We start from the raw sequence: 9,309 nt of genomic DNA on the forward strand, positions 1-9,309 counted from the left end.
TCCTCCAGAGAGACCCTCACCTGCCAAGGCACGGCCAACAACGCCTGAAGTGCAACCACGCTCGACCAAAGAGAAGTCAGAAGGTACAGAGGAGAAATGGCAGAGGATAATCGAGTTCATGATGCAGAAGTTCGGAGAAGCAAATGAAAAACAACGGGCGTTTCTTGAGCTCCAGAATGAAAACATGAACCAAGCACTTTTTCACGCCCGCATTTTCTAAGGATAGAAAACACGGTTGAACGCGACTAGGGGGGATTGGAAGAAAGGGGAAAACAACACAACTCGACTAATGCTCGAAACAAATAGGAATAGCTCGAATAAAATCAGAGTATCTCAACAATCAACAACTCAAAAATGAATATTATCTCAGCGATACAAGAACTCAAAAGAAAGACAACTACTTAGTGGAAGTATTTGAGAGAAGGAATATGCCACGTGTGAAGACACGACACATTCTACACACTTAAATTTCTTCAACGGTCTTGCTCAACACCCACCGCACCCGTCACGCTCAACCTGCACATTTTTAAAAAGAAAATGCAGGGCTGAGTACTTGATGCACTCAGTGGACTCATGCCGAAAATATTTTATAAAAAGTATTTATCATGCCACCATTGAGTGACCTCGGGGTTTTAACTTTGAAAAATACTCGAGACACTAAAATCATTTGCATCGTAAAATTTGGTTGATCAACCATTTACCCATAGATGTCTACCATATCTGAACCACTGATGACAAGGAATGTGGCAACATTCCAAGTCACTAGACCGGTCAACTCGAAAGATAGCGCACGATCTCCCATAGGTGTACACTAGTCTGAGTAAAGACTCACTCCCTAGTCAGACCTGAATTCGATTATCCATAGATAGCAAAAGCCACATCAGATAGGTTCCATAGAAAAAAATAAAACATGGCATGACAAATATTCATATCATTTTCACATAAAAATATACTTAGGGCATAACCCTTATTTAAAAAAAAAGCCCACCTCAAATGCTTAACTCCTCAATCACTTTTCGTTCCCACCGCAAACAACGTGCACAAGTTCACCATTTTTGAAATAATATGATATGCAAAATTAGACTTTGCAAAATAAATAAATTTACCAATACATGCATCCTAAGTGTGTGCGCTCAATTTATCCTTGTTCTTTCGTAAAGAAACTCCATATATTAGAACTCAATCCAATGACCGATTTGGAAACAATAAATCTCGTTAATCAATTAGACACAAAACTCCCAAACATCACTTATTTTGTCGATGGTCACTGAACTGAAATAGGCCAAGTATTTAAATTCCCAACATCATAAATTCCAATTATTTAATAAACTAGATCAGCCCAAACTTAATTGATCAGCCCAATTAAACAAAACTAAGGAAATAAAAAGAAACAGTAACTTAATATACCCCCTGCCCACCAACGTATCTAACTCTCTTTCAATCTCAAACCAACAACTCTCTCTTTGCCAATTCTTCTGCAATTCCCAAAACAGAAACTATCACAACTCTCATCTCTCTTTCTCCACTCCCTCACGCTCACGCTCTCGCCCTCTTCCATTCCCAATTAAACAAAACTCATTCGATACTGCCGCTGTCGTTGACTCCACCGCAGTTGCTGACGCATCAGCCGGTCAGCCGCTGCTGATTGCTCGCACCAGCCACCGCTCAACAATCCGTCACACCCTTTTCTGCTACAGGTTAGTCTCCTCCCCCTTTTCCCCAAATCTAAACTTTTATAGACAAATTCTAATTGTTCGATTTCACACATAGAGTTCTAGGACTGGGATTGAAAAGATTAAAACTTTGATCTTAAAGAAGTGAATACGAGGGTTTCAATTTGTTCCCATGCTCATGATGAAACTACCGTGGATGAATATAACCATGGAATAAAACATGAAAGATTTCATAAATAACAAAGGGTATACCTTCGATAGAATAGGACAATTTGCAATTGCCGAAAGTTTCTGGAAGCACTCGCGATTTTTGTTGGGCTTCTCTTCTTAGATTTTGAATTAATGGAGAAGATTGTGGGAAGAATTATATAATAAATTCTATGGAGATTTGGTTTGTTGGAGAGATTTTAGGGAGTGGAGATATGAGGAAATCGTTTGGTGATGGGGTTTGGAGAAAATATATTTGACCAAGTAGTTGACTGCTTGACTAGAATAAATAATTAATATTTTTGACTTCTTAAAAAAAATAAATTCCATAGACTCTTAAAATAAAACGGAACGATAGTTGGCTAAAAAAAATTTCGACAGTAATCTAAAAACAAGTTAAAGGAAAAGGAAAAGTCGGGCGTCACAAACTCTCTCTGATATAGAGGATGCCAAATCTGGCGGAGCAGAATAATCAGTTGATCCTTCAACTCTTATCCGCAGCCTCTGCGTCGAAGGGAAGCCAATCCCAGGAAACCACCTCCAGCCAACCACTAGCTACCCTACCGACTTCTTCCATGGCCAAAAGGAAGAAATGTGAGGAGCAGTCTGGCTCATCGGGGAGCCAGATGAAAAACTAAGCTAGCAGAACCAAGTAAACTTTACACTCGGTTTTATTCTTATGTTTTTCTTTAAAGCATTCTGCTGTCTATCCTGTATATATGTTTGCTTCCCTGTTTTGTGGGATCTTCTCACACTTAGCCCATTGCTTGGTCTAAGTGTGAGGAGTTTGTGTGTATATATGTTGTTTTTTTGTCTCTGTTCTGTTTACCTTCTTCCACTTAGCCCAATGCTTGGTCTAAGTGTGAGAAGTTTGTCTGAAGCTTGATAAGCATGTTTAGTTACGAATATGTGTTTTTGCTACCTTCTCCCACTTAGCCCACTGCTTGGTCTAAGTGTGAGAAGTTTGGTTTTCCTTGTTCAAACACTGCCTACCCTGTTTTCCACTTCATTAAGTTCGCTTGAGGGCAAGCTGAGATGAAGTGGGAGGGGGGAAGTCAGTGTAGTCAGTTTTTGAAGCATGTTTGTTAAGTTGTTTCACCTTATATGTTTTTGGATATGAACTGGTTTAAAAACAAAGGCAAGATTCCCTTAGTAAGAGTAATTGAAGAAAGGATGCATGTTGATTTGTGAGATTCCCTTCTTTAATAAACCAAAATTTACTTGGAAGATGTAAGGAAGATGGAAATAGCTTTAATCTAAACCTTCTGTGAAGCCCTCAAAAAGAATGTGAGTTAAAGGCCTAGAGTAGAACACTTTCTACTGATTAGATGATAAGAGAGGCTACCATTGATGCTTAGAGAGAAATGACACAAGCTAGCGAGGACTAAAGGCAATAGGATCAGCCAGTTGAGCTTAATTCTTCCGAACTATATGAACCAGCTTCATTTTAAAGGCACTCCCTAGTCACACTTTTTGAGCCTGAATTGCAGTGACCCTTCCCTTTTGTGAATCCTTAGCTTTCATGTCATGTGAACAAGGGGATGGGCTGGGGCAACTCACCATCAGGGGTAAGAGACAGGCTGTGAAACCGGGGAGTAAAGAAAATATATATAAAGAAAAAGGGCAGGAAACTTTGTAACTTGACCCAGAAAAAAAAGAGGAAAGAGAAAAGACGGATAGAAAGAAAAAGGAAATTAGAAAATAGGCAGGAAGAAAGTACAACCTGACTCACAAAAAATAGAAAATAGAAGGGCAGGAAATGGTGTAACCTGACCTTATGAAAAAGTAAAAATTTTAAGGCCAAAAATGGCTAGGGGTAGTTCTAAAGTTCTAAGTTGTACATAGGGAGGTTGTTCTAGTTTTGTCCCTAAGTTCACATGTCCTTCACATTGCTACATACACTATGAACTTAGTACCCATAGGACTCTAACCTTTATACACTACAAACCCTGTCCCGTTACAACCTAAATAAAGACCGTAAGGAGTTAGCTTTTGTCAATAAAACTCTAGCATCAATGGTATGGCAAAATGAATGAGTGAATGGTCCTGACAATTCTGGTGAGGATTGAGTGACTGAGTGAATCCAAAGTTGGAAGATAGAAGCTATCTTGACAAACTGACAAGCATGATTAGGTGGAAGAGGGGAGGGAAAGGAATCTTAGACTGTAGACGATTGGATTGACCTTAAACTTGTGGGGACAATTGTCAAACAACAAAAACCAGTTCTGTCTTTTCTGTCTTGTTACTTGTTTACGTGTTTAATTTACATATGTATTTTTCTCTTTCTAGGTCTTTTACTTATGTGTGTTGTTTGCTGTTTCTAAATAAGAACCATGATTTGAACCTTGCATCTTTCTTTTTCTTTTCTTTCATACTTGAGGACAAGTATGGGTTAAGTGTGAGCAGTTTGATGAGGCTCGTTTCAAGCATGTGTTCCATGGCAAAACTGCGCTCAAATCCATGAACCAACGTCTATTTTTGAGCCAGGTGTCTGTGAAACCTGCCATTTTCAGAAGAAAGAACAAATCAGTTGGGCGGAAGCGCGAAGCAAGAAAAGAAGCAAAAACTGCGGCATTGAGTGGATCAAGTCAAAAATCAAACGGAGCCAGCAGAAGTTCCACATGAAGATAGAGCGAGAGACCCCACTACAAAATGTGAAGCGCGGTAATGATATTTCAGAGAGGATGGTACCCTAGGGATCAGAGGCATACACCTCTCTATATAAGGAAAGCTGATAAGGCTCATTTCATGCATCGGTTTAAGGGTAAAATATATGCTACTTGATCGGTTTATCACGCAAAACAAGTGTTAAATGTGCAGAAATGCCACTTGACCAAGACAGCAAGGCCGAACTGATCAAGCAAGTACAAAAGGCGATACAAGGCCAAGAATCGGGGGAGTTGATCAGGGGGGAGTGATCAAGCAGTTAGGCGGGGACCGCTGGCTTCTAGAAGAAGAACACGTGATGAAATGAGCTGGATATGGCGCACCATTCTATTATCAAGGACGACGTTCTTGAAGGAGACACGTGCTAGCTTATGAGACGCAAGGACAGAGCTGAGTCAAGAATCTGTTGCTCAAAAACGTCGTCATTCTAGAAGAAAGGCACGTAGCAATTAGTGAGTCGTTCATTCTCAGCATGAGCAAATATTCCCTGCCAAGATCGTTATCCAGCTGGAGGCCGAATCGAGCTTATAAATAGAGGGTGTGCCACTACAAGAAGGGAGGATCCGATACTTTACTTTCCGTCTAGTTTAGCTTAGCTTAGTTATCTAGTTTAGTTTAGTTCAGTTCTCTAGCTTAGTTTAGCTCTCCAGATAGCATAGTTAAAAGGGCGACCGAAGGGAGCGTTGCAGAATACTCATTTCTGTTAGCGTTATCTTAAGTCTCCCGCTGAGATTCATCTCAGTTTTTACCGCTTTCTTAGTTTCCGAAGTGTTAGCTTAGTTTAAATTTCACGCTGTACTCAGTTTTAGTTTAATCAAAGTTATTTTCGCTTTTAATCCGCGCATTTACTTTTCCGCTATCACCTGCAATTCACTTGACCCAGTAGTTAAAGTTCCGTTGATCAAGCTAGCTAGTTTAATTCTGCCTAGAGTAAAAACAGTAGTTAAAATTCCCAAGTTAAAGCGTGGCAGCAGCCAACCCCCCCGTTCACTACTCACACATTCGACACACCAACTTATCTGTGGGATCGACCCCGATCTTGCCGCTTTACTGTTAAAGTTGTGCAAAATTGGGAGTTTACAAATTACTTTGGTAAGGAAGGAAGAGCGGGAGCAAGACTGCAGTGATTAAGTGACAACGACATTTGCTAACTAATCCGACCGGTTCGGTTATCATTCCATATAACTTGACCCGCATTCTAATCGCGTTTTCATCTCTTTCCAAGCCCTTCCAAAATGGCGCCGTTGCCGGGGAAGCATGGTGTTACTTTATGTTTGTGCGTAGTGCGTAGGTGTATATAGTTTTATTTCCTTGTTTTCTCATTTTTTGTTTTTCACTGTTAATGAGAAGGTACCAACGCGGTGGACACTGGAATCACCCCTTTCTATACAGAGAGATTAACGCTCATTGGAGAGTCCAGGAAGCCGGAGTTGTCACCACTCATTACAGAGCCGCATTAGAAACAGTAGCAGCCGCCGAGCAAAATACACAACCTCCACCACCTGAACAAGCAGAAGCAAAGATGGCCCTCGCCGACAATGTGTCACGACCGCACTTCCTAAGGATAGAAAGCACGGTGGATCGCGACTAATGGGGGAAAAAAAGAAGCGGGGAAGAAGGGGGAAACAATCAAGGGGTACGATATGTAGATCAAAAGATGAACTTTATTACCAATTATATTCTGAAATCACGAATCACAAAGTTCGTGGGAAACATAGTTCAACAGAATAAAGAAAACATGGGAGCTAAAAAAAAACTTGACGTAGCGGAAGCAATTGAGAGTTAGCTACTACTATGTATGAAGACACAATAGTAACCGGAACGTTTATTGAATCCCGTCTTTGTCTAAATGCTCAACATCCTCCGTCTCCCGTCCACGCTCAACCTGCACATAGGGAAAACATATGCAGGGGTTGAGTACTTGGTGCACTCAGTGAACTCATGCCCAAAATACATTTCATCAATAAAGCTATGTCAAGCCACCGTTGAGTGAAACTCGGGTTTTACTTTAAAAATGTCGAGAAACACTAAAATCATTTCCATAAAAAGCTGCATGTGCATGCAAACATCATCGTCATCCTCCATCATGTACCATATCTGAACCATCATGTGAAACGAGAATGTGGCCACAAACTCGATCACTGGACCGGCCGACCACAAAGGACGGCTCACGATCCCCATCAGTGCACTAGTCTGAGTAGGGACTCACTCCCTAGTCAGACCCGAATTCGTTAACCATCAAGTCTAGTAGGACATTATCCTAGTAGACAATCAGATAGGCAATTTAAAACATAAAATACGGCATGACATAACATTCAAACCACCCTTATCTCACCATATACATATCATTGCAAATAAAGAGTTTAAGTAATAAAGCCCACCTCAAAAGCTTAGAGTTTTCCTTAAGTAGCTTTTCGTTCCGACTTTAGCGTGCGAACCACCTTTTCGGAAAACAATTAAAGTACACATCAATATCAAGAAGGAAAACATTTAGAATGCATGCACTCTAATTAAAGTCTTTTATCTCGTTACTCGGTTTCCGTGCATTTTCGATTATTCAGCGGCCGCCCAAGGCGTCGCGTGCGGCGCCGGTTGGCCGTTTACGCTTATAACTCCTTCGTTGACTCCTCATATTTTTCCTCCATGATATAGGATTTAATCCCAAGATTTTGATTAAGCGCTTAACTTACTTTCACCAATTACTTTCCTTCGAATTTTATTTTTTTCAGACTTGGGGTAAAATTATTAAACCACGAATTATTCGGAAATTAATTAAATAATTTCCCGCGATTTAATTTAATTGACGGCCCAAAGATCTGTTTGCTTAGCCCACCTTGTTCCTCCAATTAAAAGAAATGAGCCCAACAAGAAATAAAAGAATGAGGCCCAAATCATTTTTTTTACACCAGGCAAAAGGCCCAAATTCTTTAAACACTACAAGGCCCAATTAAAAGTCAAAAGGAAAAAAATTTAGTCCAAAAGAACTACTCCCTTCTCCCTCTCGGTAATCGTCTCTCTCTCTTTCTCCCAATCACATTTGCCCCAAATTCTCGCCGCCTATTCTCCTCCATCTCCACCGCCATTTTCCGTCGCCGTCGCCGGGCACCACCGTGCCGCTGCTGTCCCAGCCCGTCGGTCAGCCTCCAATCAACCCCGATGCAGCCCCAAAAACAACCCCGGCAGCCCCGCTGCTGTCCCAGCAGCCCCGAACAGCCCCGGAACACCGTGAAACGAACCCAAACTATCCCGATTCGACCCGCAAGATAAGTTCTCATTACAAAGTTATCTTCTTTCGCATTTTTTTTCCGATTAACAGTCGTGGGGTTCAATTCGATTGATGTTGGGTTATTGATTGAATATTGATCATGTCAAGTGTGGGAGTGATGTATGATGAACAAGATGCTAAAAATCATGACTTGAAATTGGGAAGGAAATTATACCTTCTTTTCGGTCGTGGAAATTGGTAGGGCCGAGAGGGATGAACTCCTTGGCTTGGCAGATTGTTTCTGTCACAGATTGAACAAAAGTTTTGAAACTGGACTAGAATTGATTTGCTTGAGCTATGAGTTGGTGAAAGAAATTACCTTGACTTGTGTGAGATTGAAACAAAAAAGGCAGCAATTTCTTCTACTCTCACTCTCTCTGTGATTTTGCTTGAAAATGTTGAAGCGAAAGGGTAGGAGAGGAGATAAATGAATATCGAATTTAATTTGTGTGACTCTTGATTTTTAGCAGACTTGAATGAGGAAGGTGGAAGGTGGAAGTTCACCTTGGAAACTCAAGAGTTGGCGTTCTGGGGAGGAGAAGGAAGAAGCTTGGGCTTGCAAGGAGTTCTATGAAGAAATTGGGCTCAAAACATCTCCCACAACTTTAATTAAATTGTTTGGGCTCATTTAGTTGCAGAGCTATAATCTTATTTATTTGTTGGACTTTTTTTTTCCGATTGTCATGGCCCAAAGCCATAAAAACATTTGGACTCCAACTTTATTTGAGAAGCCCAAGTGTATATACTTTACATTCTCGCATGTCTTTTTATTAATTAAAGTTCACGGAAAACTTTAATCAATTTCTTCGTTCCCATTTCCAACAAAGATTAAGATAGCCCGTTGTAACATTTAGTACTTAAAGAGTACGGGCGTTACAATCTATCCACCTTAACAGAAATTTCTTCCCGAAATTTGCTCATCTCATAACATTATCAATCATACTCCATTCATTATCACGTCCAACATCAATTGCATAAACATTCCTCATTTCAAAACATTTTACCTTCTCTTTCGTTGAGCGTGGCGAGACGGAATGTTGAGCCTTCAATGAATACTCTTTTAGTCTAGCGAAACGAGTCTAGACTAGGTTAAATAAAAGACTCTCGGTCTAAAGCAGAAGGAAAAATGGCTTTGATACCATTCTGTCACGACCGCACTTCCTAAGGATAGAAAGCACGGTGGATCGCGACTAATGGGGGAAAAAAGTAGCGGGGAAGAAGGGGTAAACAATCAAGGGGTACGATATGTAGATCAAAAGATGAATTTATTACCAATTATAGTCTGAAATCACGAATCACAAAGTTCGTGGGAAACATAGTTCATTAGAATAAAGAAAACATGGGAGCTAAAAAAAAACTTGACGTAGCGGAAGCAATTGAGAGTTAGCTACTACTATGTATGAAGACACAATAGTAACCGGAACGTTTATTGAATCCCGTCTTTGTCCAAATGCTCAACATCCCCCGTCTCCCATCCACGCTCAACCTGCACATAGG

General features: G+C 40.6%; 1 long non-coding RNA gene across 1 annotated transcript; it reads left to right on the forward strand.

Moving 5' to 3' along the window:
* Positions 1-1,428: 1,428 nt before the first annotated feature.
* On the forward strand, positions 1,429-8,609 carry LOC121756520. Its single transcript, XR_006040956.1, has 3 exons — positions 1,429-1,697; positions 2,382-2,532; positions 8,283-8,609. It is a non-coding gene; the product is annotated as an uncharacterized LOC121756520 (long non-coding RNA).
* Positions 8,610-9,309: the final 700 nt, after the last annotated feature.

The sequence above is a fragment of the Salvia splendens genome, chromosome 11 (assembly GCF_004379255.2).
Source record: "Salvia splendens isolate huo1 chromosome 11, SspV2, whole genome shotgun sequence".
Classification (NCBI taxonomy): Eukaryota; Viridiplantae; Streptophyta; class Magnoliopsida; order Lamiales; family Lamiaceae; genus Salvia; species Salvia splendens.